Genomic DNA, 12727 nt, shown 5'->3' with positions numbered 1-12727 from the left:
AGATCAAACAGATTCATAATTCCTGATTCTGATGTGTTTCATCTCCATCAGATTCCCATCAGCTCACTCTGGATCTGAACACAGTGAATAAACGCCTCCAACTGTCTGAGATCAACAGAGTGATTACTAACACTGACACAGATCAGCCGTATCCTGATCATCCAGACAGATTTGATGAGTATCGTCAGGGGTTGTGTAGAGAGAGTGTGTGTGGACGCTGTTACTGGGAGATTGAGTGGAGTGGAGATTATGTGTTTATATCAGTGTCATATAAGAGCATCAGCAGGAAGGGACGGAGTCATGAATGTGCCTTTGGAAATAATAATAAGTCCTGGTGTTTGTCCTGCTTTCCCTCCAGTTACTCATTCTGGCACAATAACATACAGACTCGTCTCTCTGTGAAGTCCATCAGCAGTAGAATAGGAGTGTTTGTGGATCACAGTGCAGGAACTCTGTCCTTCTACAGCGTCTCTGACACAATGAGCCTCATCCACACAGTCCAGACCACATTCACTCAGCCGCTCTATCCTGGGTTTTGGGTTGATTCTAAATCATCAGTGAAACTGTGTTGATGAATCTGAATCAGAATAGACTGATAAGGGATTCTACCCATAATGCTTTGAGCTGCATGATAAATCAGTAACAGTGAGAAGTTATAGAGTCTCTTCTTTTCCCTTCATGTTTGAGAAAAGGGTTTAGCGAGTTCTAATTATTTGGGGGACTAGCCCCCCTCAATGTCTACGGTGGTTATTGCCCTGATCAGACATGAAAATATGTTGTTGCACTATCGTGCAGTCTATAATGATATGACAGGTAGTTAGCAAATATTAGCGATTTTTTCCAAACATTTCTTTGAGTAACATGACCATAAATATGAACTCACGATTGAATGTAACATAAAACAAATAATTGCTTTTCGTTAAAATCTTTATTAATGCCAAAAATGCTTACATTTATGTGTCTTTTTGTTCGCTCGGGCAGCCATGTTGCCGCTGAAGCCGGTTTACGCTGAGATAATTCATACCCCTTCATTTGAAGTGTGGTCCCGAAAAATCTTCGTTTGAAGGGCTGTCTGGCCCTTCCCCTTACCCCTACCCCTCCAACCAAAAGAGAATTGAGACACCCCTGCCCTTCACATGAACGCGCGAAACGGAGGGGTAGGGCAAAGGGGAAGGGCTAAGGGGTAGAATTGGGATTGGGCCTAATACTGCAGCTGAACTTCTGTCAGTGAAATAACATGTCAGAATGAATGTGTGTAATAAATCCTCATATAGACAGTAAGATAAGTGTGTGTGAGTCCTGCTGAGTGACCATGTGTTTCTGTGTTTTCCTCATTTAGTTTTTAGGTTTTCTTGATTGCTAACACAATTCTTGAACTAACTTACCGTTTTCTCACAACACAATCTTCAAACCAACTCGTACAAACCTCAAAATTTCAGATCAAATTTATTTTTCTTTTGTCAGAATGAAAATTTGGCCTCAAATGACACACAAACCTGACAAATACACAGACTACTTCACTGCCTAGAGAACACTAGTGAGCTCAATTCAGAACGCTGTTACAGAAAATCTGCTTTTGGGGATCAGGAATCATTTTGCATTTAAGTTATTACAGTATACAGCATAAACAGAGGGGTGCAGATACAGTGAAATTTAGCAATAAACTTTAAGAAAAGTTGACTTTCATTACATTACAAAAAACTAAACGAATAAATAAATTCAGCATCCATCTGTAAATGTGTTAAAAGTTTTGATGAATGTGTCTTTATTACCAGAACTGAATGAATGGTTTGGGAAATTGGGCCAAATTAATCAGTTTATTTTTACAAACGCCAGCTGGAGTGCCCACGAGCTCTGCTAGAGGGCACTCCATCCCATACACTTTGCCATTCACCTCGGACTCCATTTCCCATAATCCTTTGCCTGAACTCATCAGATCTCATCATTAGTTCACAGCTGTCTCATATTAGGAGGACTATAAATGGTGGATTTCAAACGGGATATATTGCCCTCCGAAGGGCACTTTGGAGTGAAAACAATTATGGCCACCATATTGAAGGGTCATTCCAAACCGAAATGCTCAAAACGGTTCACTTCAAAGGGCCCATCGGAATGAAGGTTTCGAAGGGTACAACTGATGGACACTTCGGGCTCCCATGAGCCTTTGCGCAGATTCTTTGCATGATGACGGCGCCTCCGTGTGGGCACGTGATGATGATGAAGAAGAGCACTTCAAGAAACAGTTGTTTGGTCCCCTACACCCTTCAACCCTTCGAAGCTCTCACTTCGGAGGGTAAAGCCTTTGAAGGGATTAGGGCGTAGGGATGAGCCCTTCCGAACGGAACGCAGGGAAAGATTGCACTCACACACAAAAGCTGTGTCCCAAAGTTAAGTGCACACACTTCGAAGGGCACAGACTTCAAAAGACCACGCCTCCGAAGTGCATGAAGGACCCTCCGCCTTCACAGGATTTCCTAATTGCTACACCAGTGGTTTCCGATTAGCGCTCTGTCGCATAGCGGTGCGAGAGGAGCGCAGACGAGAGGACAATCCTGCCCGGACAGGTGGAGCCAGAATTGCTCATTTTTGTTTTATTGGCTTGGAGCTTACTTGAATAATGTAATGATACGTATGAAAAACTGCAAAATACACACACACACAGCAGTTCAAATGCTGACTGATATCTTACAAAGGAGCAATTTTATATAGTTTATTGTCTTGACCATGGTGATCATATGTAGACAGGTTAGCAAAAATAAAACCGTGAATAAAAAAATAGAGCATTGTAGAGCTCAATGTTCAGCGGCAGCTGTCACAGCTGAACAGTGCTCTGTTTGACCGGTCCGAGTCCTTCAGATGCAGCCTCTGATCTAGTTAGCAACAATGTGTTAATATTCTGACAAAATGTTGATACTTTGATTTTCAAAATGATCAGAGGTGGACTGTAAGGAAGTACATTCGTTAAGTATTCTCGAACAAATATGAAGTACTAAGTTTTCTTTTTTTCTCACAGACAGCAACACTAATAATATGGTATTTTACAACATAATGCATTGTTGTAGATTAAACTACCCAACAGTATATTTACTAGGCAACTTTAAATTTAATTACCTTGAACATATTCAGAAGTCAAATGCAACATACACAGTAGTGCAGCAGTAAAATTAATGCAAAATCATCCTGACTAATTCTTTTTTCAGAACAATACTGTATACCTTTACTTTTACTCTCAATACCTTAAGTATATTAGAGTATGCAAGATAATAATTTTACTTAAAGGATAGTTCACCCAAAAATGAAATTTCTGTAATCATTTACTCACCCTCAAGTTAGGTTTGGAATTTTCATTTTTGGGTGAACTATACCTTTAGCTAAGGTTTTACATATGACTGGTAGTTTCCCCAATGTGGTATTAGTAGTTACTAAAAGTAGTTCACTAAAGTATCTCAATATTTCTTCTACTAATTACTTTGTCATAGCTCTAAACAGTTTCTCTTTTCCTTCTTTCCCTAAATCAGAGCAGACCCCTGTACTGCAGGATAAAGCTGAATGTGCCAGCGCTGGACAGGTTTTTAATGGTTTTCGGCTGAGCTGGGAGGCCCTGACAGTGCTGCTGGATCTTCTGAGAAGTGAATGCCAACAGTGATGGGATGCCACAATCCAGACCCTGGTGTTTCTCTTCTGTCTACCAGTGGTACATCATACAGAGTGGTCTCCAGAGTGTTTGACATGCCTCGTTCCACTGTCACCGCATTGTCCTCCGAGTCTCTGAGGAGGTGCTGGCCATTCACCAAGAGATTCACCTCCTGAAGACCCCAGAACACATGGAGGCAGGGCTGGGCTCAAAACTGATGTTGTTTTTCTGATGTTAAACCTAAGCTATGTTGTAAATAGTTGTAAAAAGTACTTTCAGTAATGTATAGAACCATTTGTTTTAATGTGTAAAAAAAATATATATTTACAGGACAAAAAAAAAATGTATAGAAGAATGTTTTGTGAAAAAATTATAAGCTGCATTAAAAAAATTAACAATGTACATAATTACTTCTCTTTTATTTACACATGTGAATATGCAAAACAAAAATACAAAATGTGCAGAAAGTACTCAGGCTCATTTACAAATAAATTACACTACAAAAATGTATGCAATCCAATCCGTATCATTCGATCATTCGTTTTTTGATTTAATATTGAAAGTAGAAAAATTAGAAAACGGCTCTTTCTTTTTTTTTTCCTTTTTTTTCGAAGAATGAGAATTCAGCTTAAATTTTCGTTTTTATCTCAGGGGTAGAAAAATATATAAACAGCTTGAATATTGGATTTCTACACATGGGCGGGAATTAAACGCCCCTTTCTGCTGATTGGTCAGCCGAAGATCAAACCGTGCCGTCATCAGTTCTTCTGCAGTATCACGCAGTAGAATAATAGTCCTCCGCTGCTGCAGTTGTATGGATTCTTAACACATTTATTGCAACTACATTTCATCTTTTTTTCATCAAACAAACAGGCTAATGAATAGCTCGACACAACTCATACCGGGCAGAGTCTAGACAGGGCTTTCTGTGTAGATATAAATTCTATTCTTTGCATCAGCTGGGCATGGCAGGGTATGATATGACAGCTGTCTTAGCCTACCCTGCTCACCCAGTAAGTCTGTTTGTTTAATTAATTAATTTGTTTCAAAATAAATATTTTAAACACTAAGACAAAAAGGAAGGAATAATAAATTGGCTTGGGTATATATAGGTCTATAATGGTCATGCAAGAACTGTCATTCTGACTGACAACCGGAGAACACCAGATATTAAATAGCCTACTGTTAAAGTTATATAATGTAGTCTTGTGTTTTATTAAAATTGATTATAATTGATATCTCAAAGGATATGCACTTGTGCCCGGCGTGAGCTGCTGCGCACTTGCACTGCAACGCAAGATTTTCATAAAATATAATAGCTTGCCATTTCAGTTTGTTTCTCACCAAACCCTGAGTATACCTTCAGAATGCTTGGAATATATGCCACGAGATGCATAGGATTATTTTACGACAGATATGCATCCGCTTAAAGACAAAAAAAAAAACTAAAGTCACCATTCTCTGCCATTAAATTGGCAAGTGCGAGCAGGACATGTTTGTGTTATTAAGTAATAAGCCTTTAGAGCAACATTAAGGTCACTCTAGTTCACACAGTTCCAATAAATTGCGATGGCTTAAATAAACTCAAGCAGACAGACGCGACTACAGTCAAGCGCATAAGTGCAGTTTAAATTAATATTGAGTACTGATTGATGTTCACTTGGATTCTTTCCCCATCGAGCGGAAATAACTTAATACTCTGTCATTTATAGTCGTAAGATAAAATGTATATTTCTATTTGTGTAACTTTACGTTCAAAATAACTACAAAATGTAGTTTGAAAAATAAAGAGAACAAATGAATTAAAAAAGCGTCAACATGAAACGGTTTGGGATTCGTTTCAATGATTGAGATTCAAATCATTCTTTTGAGAGACAATAGCTTTATACACGGTGCACTTTCAGATTTAAACCTTTGCACAATGTTTTCATTCACCTAGAGCTGTGTTACAAAGTAATTTTCAAAAATCCATAATAGGGGCACTTTAAAGTGTTTTCCAACAGGTGTCAGAAATCGTCCACTAAGGCATGGCACATTTTCCATTATATTATCTCTATGAATACAATTTTATTTTATTTTTTTATAAAGGTAATTTTTCATAGGCCTATAATGTTTCCATTTGATATAAAATATAAAAAAATATGAAATATTTTGAGAAAACATAAATAATTTCAAACAAGAAGAGCTAAGTTGGCACTCCACAGCTCCAAAAATAGGAAAATAAATTCTTTATGTTCTCACCACAGGTAAAAAGAAAAAAAAATACTGTAAATAAGAATATACAGGTGTGTCAACACTGACTGCAGTACACTGTGTTTTATGCCAACTGGCATATGGTGTGCTATTGTGCTAATACTATTGGCTAAACTGGCAGTGGGCGGAGTCACACAGACCAAAACAAAAACAGACATGTTGGCACAGAAGGCACATTTCAAAGCAGAATAACTGGCTGTTGGATTGTTTTTCAGAAAAAAACATGAATGTGAACTTGGCATCTTTCCTACATATCTGCCAATGTATTATGGTAGTTTTATGCTTTAGTAAAGTTAAAAAAAAATTACATACAGCATATCACATCACAGCTGATGATTGCTGTCGTTTGTCACACTGCAATGAAAAGTGAAGTCGAAAGCACAGAAATAAACAGGATAATAAAAGTGTTAATCAAAGTGAATGTGGTGTATTGGGATAATGTGTATTTGTAATGACTTGATTTATGTCTGGAATTTCATTGGTTCCTGACTTTAAGAGCAGCCAGTATTTAAGTCATGTGATATGTTGCTGTGAATGATGTATGTATTTACCGGAGTAAAGCGTGCTTGATGGCATTTGCTGGTGGTTTGCCTCGTTAATATATAATATAAACTGGCGACAAGGATAAGTTATGTGAAGGAACATGGCACAAATCGGAAGACTGGATGAGTATAAATCAGAAAATGAATTCTGGTCTGCATATATTGAGCTAGTGGAACTGTTTATGACTGCTAATGATGATACGAAGCAAGTAGCGACGTTGCTTATTGCTATGGGAGCTTCCACTTATGGATTGTTACGGAATTTGGTTCAACCTCAAAAACCAAAGGATAAATCAATTAGAGAAATTGTTAGTATCCTACATGCCCATTTTGAAACAAAGCCATTGATAATAGCTGAACGCTTCTGATTTCAGCATTGTGTACAAAAGCCCCATGAAACTGTGTCCCAGGATGTTTGGATGAAGCTTTACGTGATCGCGTTGTTAGCAGAATTCAAAGTGAAGCATGCCAATGAAGACTGCTTTCGGAGGACGCACTCACTTTTGCACGAGCATTTGAAATTGCTCTTAGCATGGAAACAGCTGATTGGGACACTCAACAGGAATGCTCAGGAATGTTATTTTAAAAATGCTAAATGCCATCATTGCGGAAAGACCGGCCATATAAAAAAGGCATGCAGAGTAAAAGGGGAGTCGCATGTGAATAAATCTGCTGAGCAACAGAATAAGCACAAAGTTACAGCCTATATGTGTGCTGAAGAGCCAGAATAGGAAATGCTCCCTCTGTTAAGTGACACTGAGAAACAGACGTTTCGAGTGAATTTTACTGTAGATCAGCAGGATTTATTGATGGAAGTTGACAGAGGAGCTGCTGTGAGTATTATTTCACATCCAATGTACAAGCAGTTATTCGCCCATTTGTCACTGGAGGGAGCTCGAGTAAAGTTAAAAACTTACACAGGTGAAAACATTCCAGTTTTGGGCCAATTCACAGTTACTGTGCAATACGAAGATCAAGTAAATGAGTTACCATTAATTGTAGTGGAAGGGAATGGACCAAATTTGTGTGGTAGAAATTGGCTCCAGAAAATTAAGTTGAATTGGAAAGAAATTCGATATGTGAATCAAACTAAACAACCCGGGTCTATCCAGGAAGTGCTTGAGAAGTATTGTGGAGTTTTTAAGAATGAATTGGCCACCCTAAAGGATATTAAAGCCACCATTTCAGTGAAATCAGATGTTCTGCTTAAATTTTACAAGAGTCGTCCACTACCTTTTGCCATGAAAGAATGTGTGGAGAAGGAAATTGATCGATTGGAGAAAGCAAATATTATATCTCCTGAAACGTACAGTGAGTGGGCTGCTCCAGTGGTCCCTGTGAATAAAAAAGATTCAACAATTAGTTTATGTGGAGACTATAAGGTCATTGTTAATCAAGTTGCCAACACCGAAGATATCCTTGACCTTGAAGAAGTCTTATCCACTCTAAGTGGAGGAAAGGTGCCCTCTTGATAAAAACAGCATATGCTGGTTAGGTAGGTTTTGAAGAATGGATGCTGGTCATGAGCAGGTTTAAGCTGGCCATGTGCTGGTCATAAATTGGTTTAAACTGGCCATGTGCTGGTCCTCAGCAGGTTTAAGCTGGTCATGTGCTGGTCATGCGCAGGTTTAAGTTGGTCATGTGCTGGTTATAAATTGGTTTAAGCTGGCCATGTGCTGGTCATGAGCTGGTTTAAGCTGGTCATGTGCTGGTCATGAGCTGGTTTAAGCTGTTCATGTGCTGGTCATAAGCTGGTTTAAGCTGGCCATGTGCTGGTCCTTAGCAGGAGCTAGTTGCTTTTAGGACCAGCACATGATCAGCTAAGGACCAGCTTAAACCAGCTCAAACCAGCATCCATGCTTCAAAACCTACCTAACCAGCATATGCTGTTTTTTTCAACAGGGTGTTCTCCAAGATCGATTTAGCTCAAGCATATCAGCAGGTCTTGCTGGATGATGACTCACAGAAATATACAACAATTAATACACACAAGGGACTCTATGTCTATAATCGTCTGGCATTTGGCATTACTTCAGCCCCTTCTATTTTCCAACGGATTATGGAAAATTTGATGAAAGACCTGAAAGTTGTTGTATATTTGGATGATTGCTAATCGTTGGTAAAGATGAGCAAGAAAATCTAGCAACCCTCTGTCAAGTTCTATAGCGTCTACAAGACTCAGGATTAAGAGTAAAAAAATTTAAGTGTGTGTGGGGGCAGACACGAATTGAATATTTGGGTCATGTGATAGATTGAAGAGGAGTGTATCCGACAAAGGACAAGGTGAGGGCTATTCAGGATGCACCAGCACCTTCAAATGTGAAAGAACTGTGAGCCTTTTTAGGCTTGGTAAATTGTTATGGACGCTTTGTACCACACCAGAGCACTGAGCTTGCACCACAGTATCGACTCTTGAAAGAGCCAGTGGTTTGGCAGTGGGGAAAAAAAGAACAAGATGCCTTCAATAAGTGCAAATAACTGTTGACCAGTGACAAAGTGTTAGTACACTATGATCCACAGTTAACTTTAACCTTGGCATGTGATGCTTTGGCTTACGGAATTGGCGCAGTGTTGCAGCATATGATGCAAATGCTTCCCGTACCTTGTCTCCTGCTGAAAAGAAATATTCACAGATTGAGAAAGAAGCATTGAGCGTCATTTATGGAGTTAAGAAATTTCATCAATATCTGTGGGGAAGATCATTTAATTTGATGACTGAACACAGACCTATAGTGACTCTGTTTGGGGAACATAAGCACTTCCCAATGATGGCTGCAGCTCGCATTCAGCAGTGGGTTATTATTTTGTCAGCCTATGATTACTGCATTTGTTAACGTAAGGCAGAAAATCATGGGAATGCTGATGGCTTGTCAAGAATTCCCTTACTCGAAATCACTGATGTGGGCACAGAAGCCATTTCAGCACATATAAACTTTTTTTCTGACTAATCATCTACGAGAGGCTCCTCTTAATGCATTAAAGATTGCCAGAGTGACTTAAACAGACCTAAAGTTCTAAAGTTTTCCGGTATGTAATGGAAGGTTGGCCAAGTAAAGTGTCAGCAGATTTGAAAGTGTTTCATGCTCAAAGAGACGAATTATCAGTGGAACTGGGGTGCATGTTATGGGGCATGCGAGTGATTGTACCATTCAAATTTCAGAAATCAGTGTTGCATGAAATTCACTTCGGACAACCTGGCATTGTTAAAATGAAAGCCCTGGTGTGTAAATATGTGTGAGCATGAAAAAACTGAAGAATGAACAAATGTGCATTGATGATAAAATGCACATTTGTTTCTATTGCGCTTATATTGTACCACCCCAAATTGTACCACAGGTCAGTCAGTCACCATCTGACCTATTCCTGAAGAGACATGTCCGCACCAGGTTGGATTTCCTAAAACCAAACATTCGTGAAGCTGTTCGCAGGAAACAATATTTGAACAAAATGTTGATGTGGTGTATATGGATAATGTGTATTTGTAATTATTGATTTATGTCTGGCATTGCATTGGTTCCTGATTTTAAGAGCAGCCAGTATTTAAGTCATATGATGTGTTGCTGTGAATGATGTATGTATTTACCGGAGTAAAGCGTGCTTGATGGCATTTGCTGGTGGTTTGCCTCATTAATATGTAATAGTGAATAAGTCAAGCGATTTTTTACGTAATAACGTAAAAACTTTTCTCTTAAATGAACGTAACAGTTCAGTGAAAATCTTATTTGTTTCATTATATTAAATGAAGAAAAAACTGCTCTTGACTGAATAACTGTAGTAGCTTTAATATGGATCTGAGTATTGAATTCATACACTGAAGTGTTTTATTTTACATTGATTTGATTTCTGTAGTATTCTGAATACTAGATCAAGCTTAAACTTAAAGCATTCTATATTTCATATACATGTAAGTGGCTTTTTTCTTGTTATTTTTAATAACAAAACTTGTTATTTAAAGTTATATTAAAATTGTGTGTCAGAATTGGACAAGATACCATTTTAAAGACACAAATCAGATTTCCCCCCCCCCGTCACGATTGTCTAGTAACATAAAATGATAAATGTGTTAATAAATTATATGAAATTGAAAATGAAATTGATAAATGATTAAAAAAAAATACGCTTCACATTTTTTTTATAGGATTGTTCATTACAATAAAAGGAGACAAAAAGCATTATGGTAACTAACTAAAACCATCATATTCTTGCTTTGATTTCAGTGTTTAGTTTCCAAAAGTGATTTATTAACTGTTAGAGGAAGAGGAAGAGGCCAAGGTAGAGAAAGAGGGAGAGGAAGATGAAGAGGAAGAGGGAGAGGGAGAGGGAGAGGAAGACCTGAATCTTCTTCACAGGATCATGTGTTTTTCTGTGTCTGTTGTTGATGTGTTTGAACACGCTGCAGGTTCTTCAGGTATTCCAGTGATGTCTGCAGCTCGTTTACGATTTCTCCAGATCACTCGCGTGTTTTCACGCATGCAGCAGTTGAAGCTGCAGATGTTTTGCTCCAGAGATCATGTGTGTGTGTGTGTGTATGTGAGAGAGAGTGTGTGTGTGTGTGTGTGTGTGTGTGTGTGTGAGAGAGAGAGAGAGTGTGTGTGTGTGTGTGTGTGTGTGTGTGAGAGAGAGAGAGAGAGAGTGTGTGTGTGTGTGAGTGTGTGTGTTTAGTTTGTGCCGCCTATCCGCACCACCCAAACGCTGGCGATAGCACAGTTGACCTCAGGTCAGCGCTGTCAGTCACGGCTGTAATGTGTGTACAGCGGGTTCACGGCCGGTTTTCTTGGTCCTCAGGAAGTCTGGTCAGGTTGCAGGCTCTTCCTGCGACTGTGTTCGGTACAATGAGCCGCCCTAAATGTTCCATGTTTTCTGCGAGCCAGTCAGATTTAGAGACTGCTATCTGGCACAGCAGTAGATGAAATAAAAGCCATTCGTCTCAGAGATACAGCGTCCTTTTCTGCAGCTGCGAGAGCTCATAATAACTCCCTTATATAAAACAGATCACAGTCACTGTGTTCAGCTGACAGTAAACAGTGTGTCAGTTCAGATGCTCGAGAGACATTTAAAAACATATGAATGTTTCTGAAATCATGCTGATTTGTGTTCTTGTGAATTCTTGCAAAGTTTTTCATTAACTGAACTTAAATGTTTTAATTAATATTTCAACATTTTAATGACACATTCACGTGTTCAGGGTTGCTGATGTCAGTTAATGGTCATGACATGCATGTAAACAAATAAAGTACTTACAGTGGGGCAAAAAAGTATTTAGTCAGCCACCAATTGTGCAAGTTCTCCCACTTAAAAAGATGAGAGAGGCCTGTAATTTTCATCATAGGTATACCTCAACTATGAGAGACAAAAATCCAGAAAATCACATTGTAGGATTTTTAAAGAATTTATTTGCAAATTATGGTGGAAAATAAGTATTTGGTCAATAACAAAATTTCATCTCAATACTTTGTTATATACCCTTTGTTGGCAATGACAGAGGTCAAACGTTTTCTGTAAGTCTTCACAAGGTTTTCACACACTGTTGCTGGTATTTTGGCCCATTCCTCCATGCAGATCTCCTCTAGAGCAGTAATGTTTTGGGGCTGTCGCTGGGCAACACGGATTTTCAACTCCCTCCAAAGATTTTCTATGGGGTTGAGATCTGGAGACTGGCTAGGCCACTCCAGGACCTTGAAATGCTTCTTACGAAGCCACTCCTTCGTTGCCCGGGCGGTGTGTTTTGGATCATTGTCATGCTGAAAGACCCAGCCACGTTTCATCTTCAGTGCCCTTGCTGATGGAAGGAGGTTTTCACTCAATCTCACGATACATGGCCCCATTCATTCTTTCGTTTACATGGATCAGTCGTCCTGGTCCCTTTGCAGAAAAACAGCCCCAAAGCATGATGTTTCCACCCCCATGCTTCACAGTAGGTATGGTGTTCTTTGGATGCAACTCAGCATTCTTTCTCCTCCAAACACGTCAAGTTGAGTTTTTACCAAAAAGTTCTATTTTGGTTTCATCTGACCATATGACATTCTCCCAATCCTCTTCTGGATCATCCAAATGCTCTCTAGCAAACTTCAGACGGGCCTGGACATGTACTGGCTTAAGCAGGGGGACACGTCTGGCACTGCAGGATTTGAGTCCCTGGCGGTGCAGTGTGTTACTGATGGTAGCCTTTGTTACTTTGGTCCCAGCTCTCTGCAGGTCATTCACTAGGTCCCCCCGTGTGGTTGTGGGATTTTTGCTCACAGTTCTTGTGATCATTTTGACCTCACGGGGTGAGATCTTGCGTGGAGCTCCAGATCGA

The 12727-nt window shown here is 39.3% G+C and overlaps 1 long non-coding RNA gene across 1 annotated transcript; it reads left to right on the top strand.

Moving 5' to 3' along the window:
• The first annotated feature begins 1208 nt into the window (after positions 1-1208).
• Positions 1209-11642, top strand: LOC107570217 (uncharacterized). The gene is made up of 3 exons (XR_001607007.1): positions 1209-1288; positions 3152-3158; positions 11630-11642. It is a non-coding gene; the product is annotated as an uncharacterized lncRNA (long non-coding RNA).
• The last annotated feature ends 1085 nt before the right edge of the window (positions 11643-12727 follow it).

Source organism: Sinocyclocheilus grahami, unplaced genomic scaffold (assembly GCF_001515645.1).
Source record: "Sinocyclocheilus grahami isolate Dianchi unplaced genomic scaffold, SAMN03320097.WGS_v1.1 scaffold1427.1, whole genome shotgun sequence".
NCBI lineage: Eukaryota > Metazoa > Chordata > Actinopteri > Cypriniformes > Cyprinidae > Sinocyclocheilus > Sinocyclocheilus grahami.
This window is presented reverse-complemented; position numbering and strand designations above follow the sequence as displayed.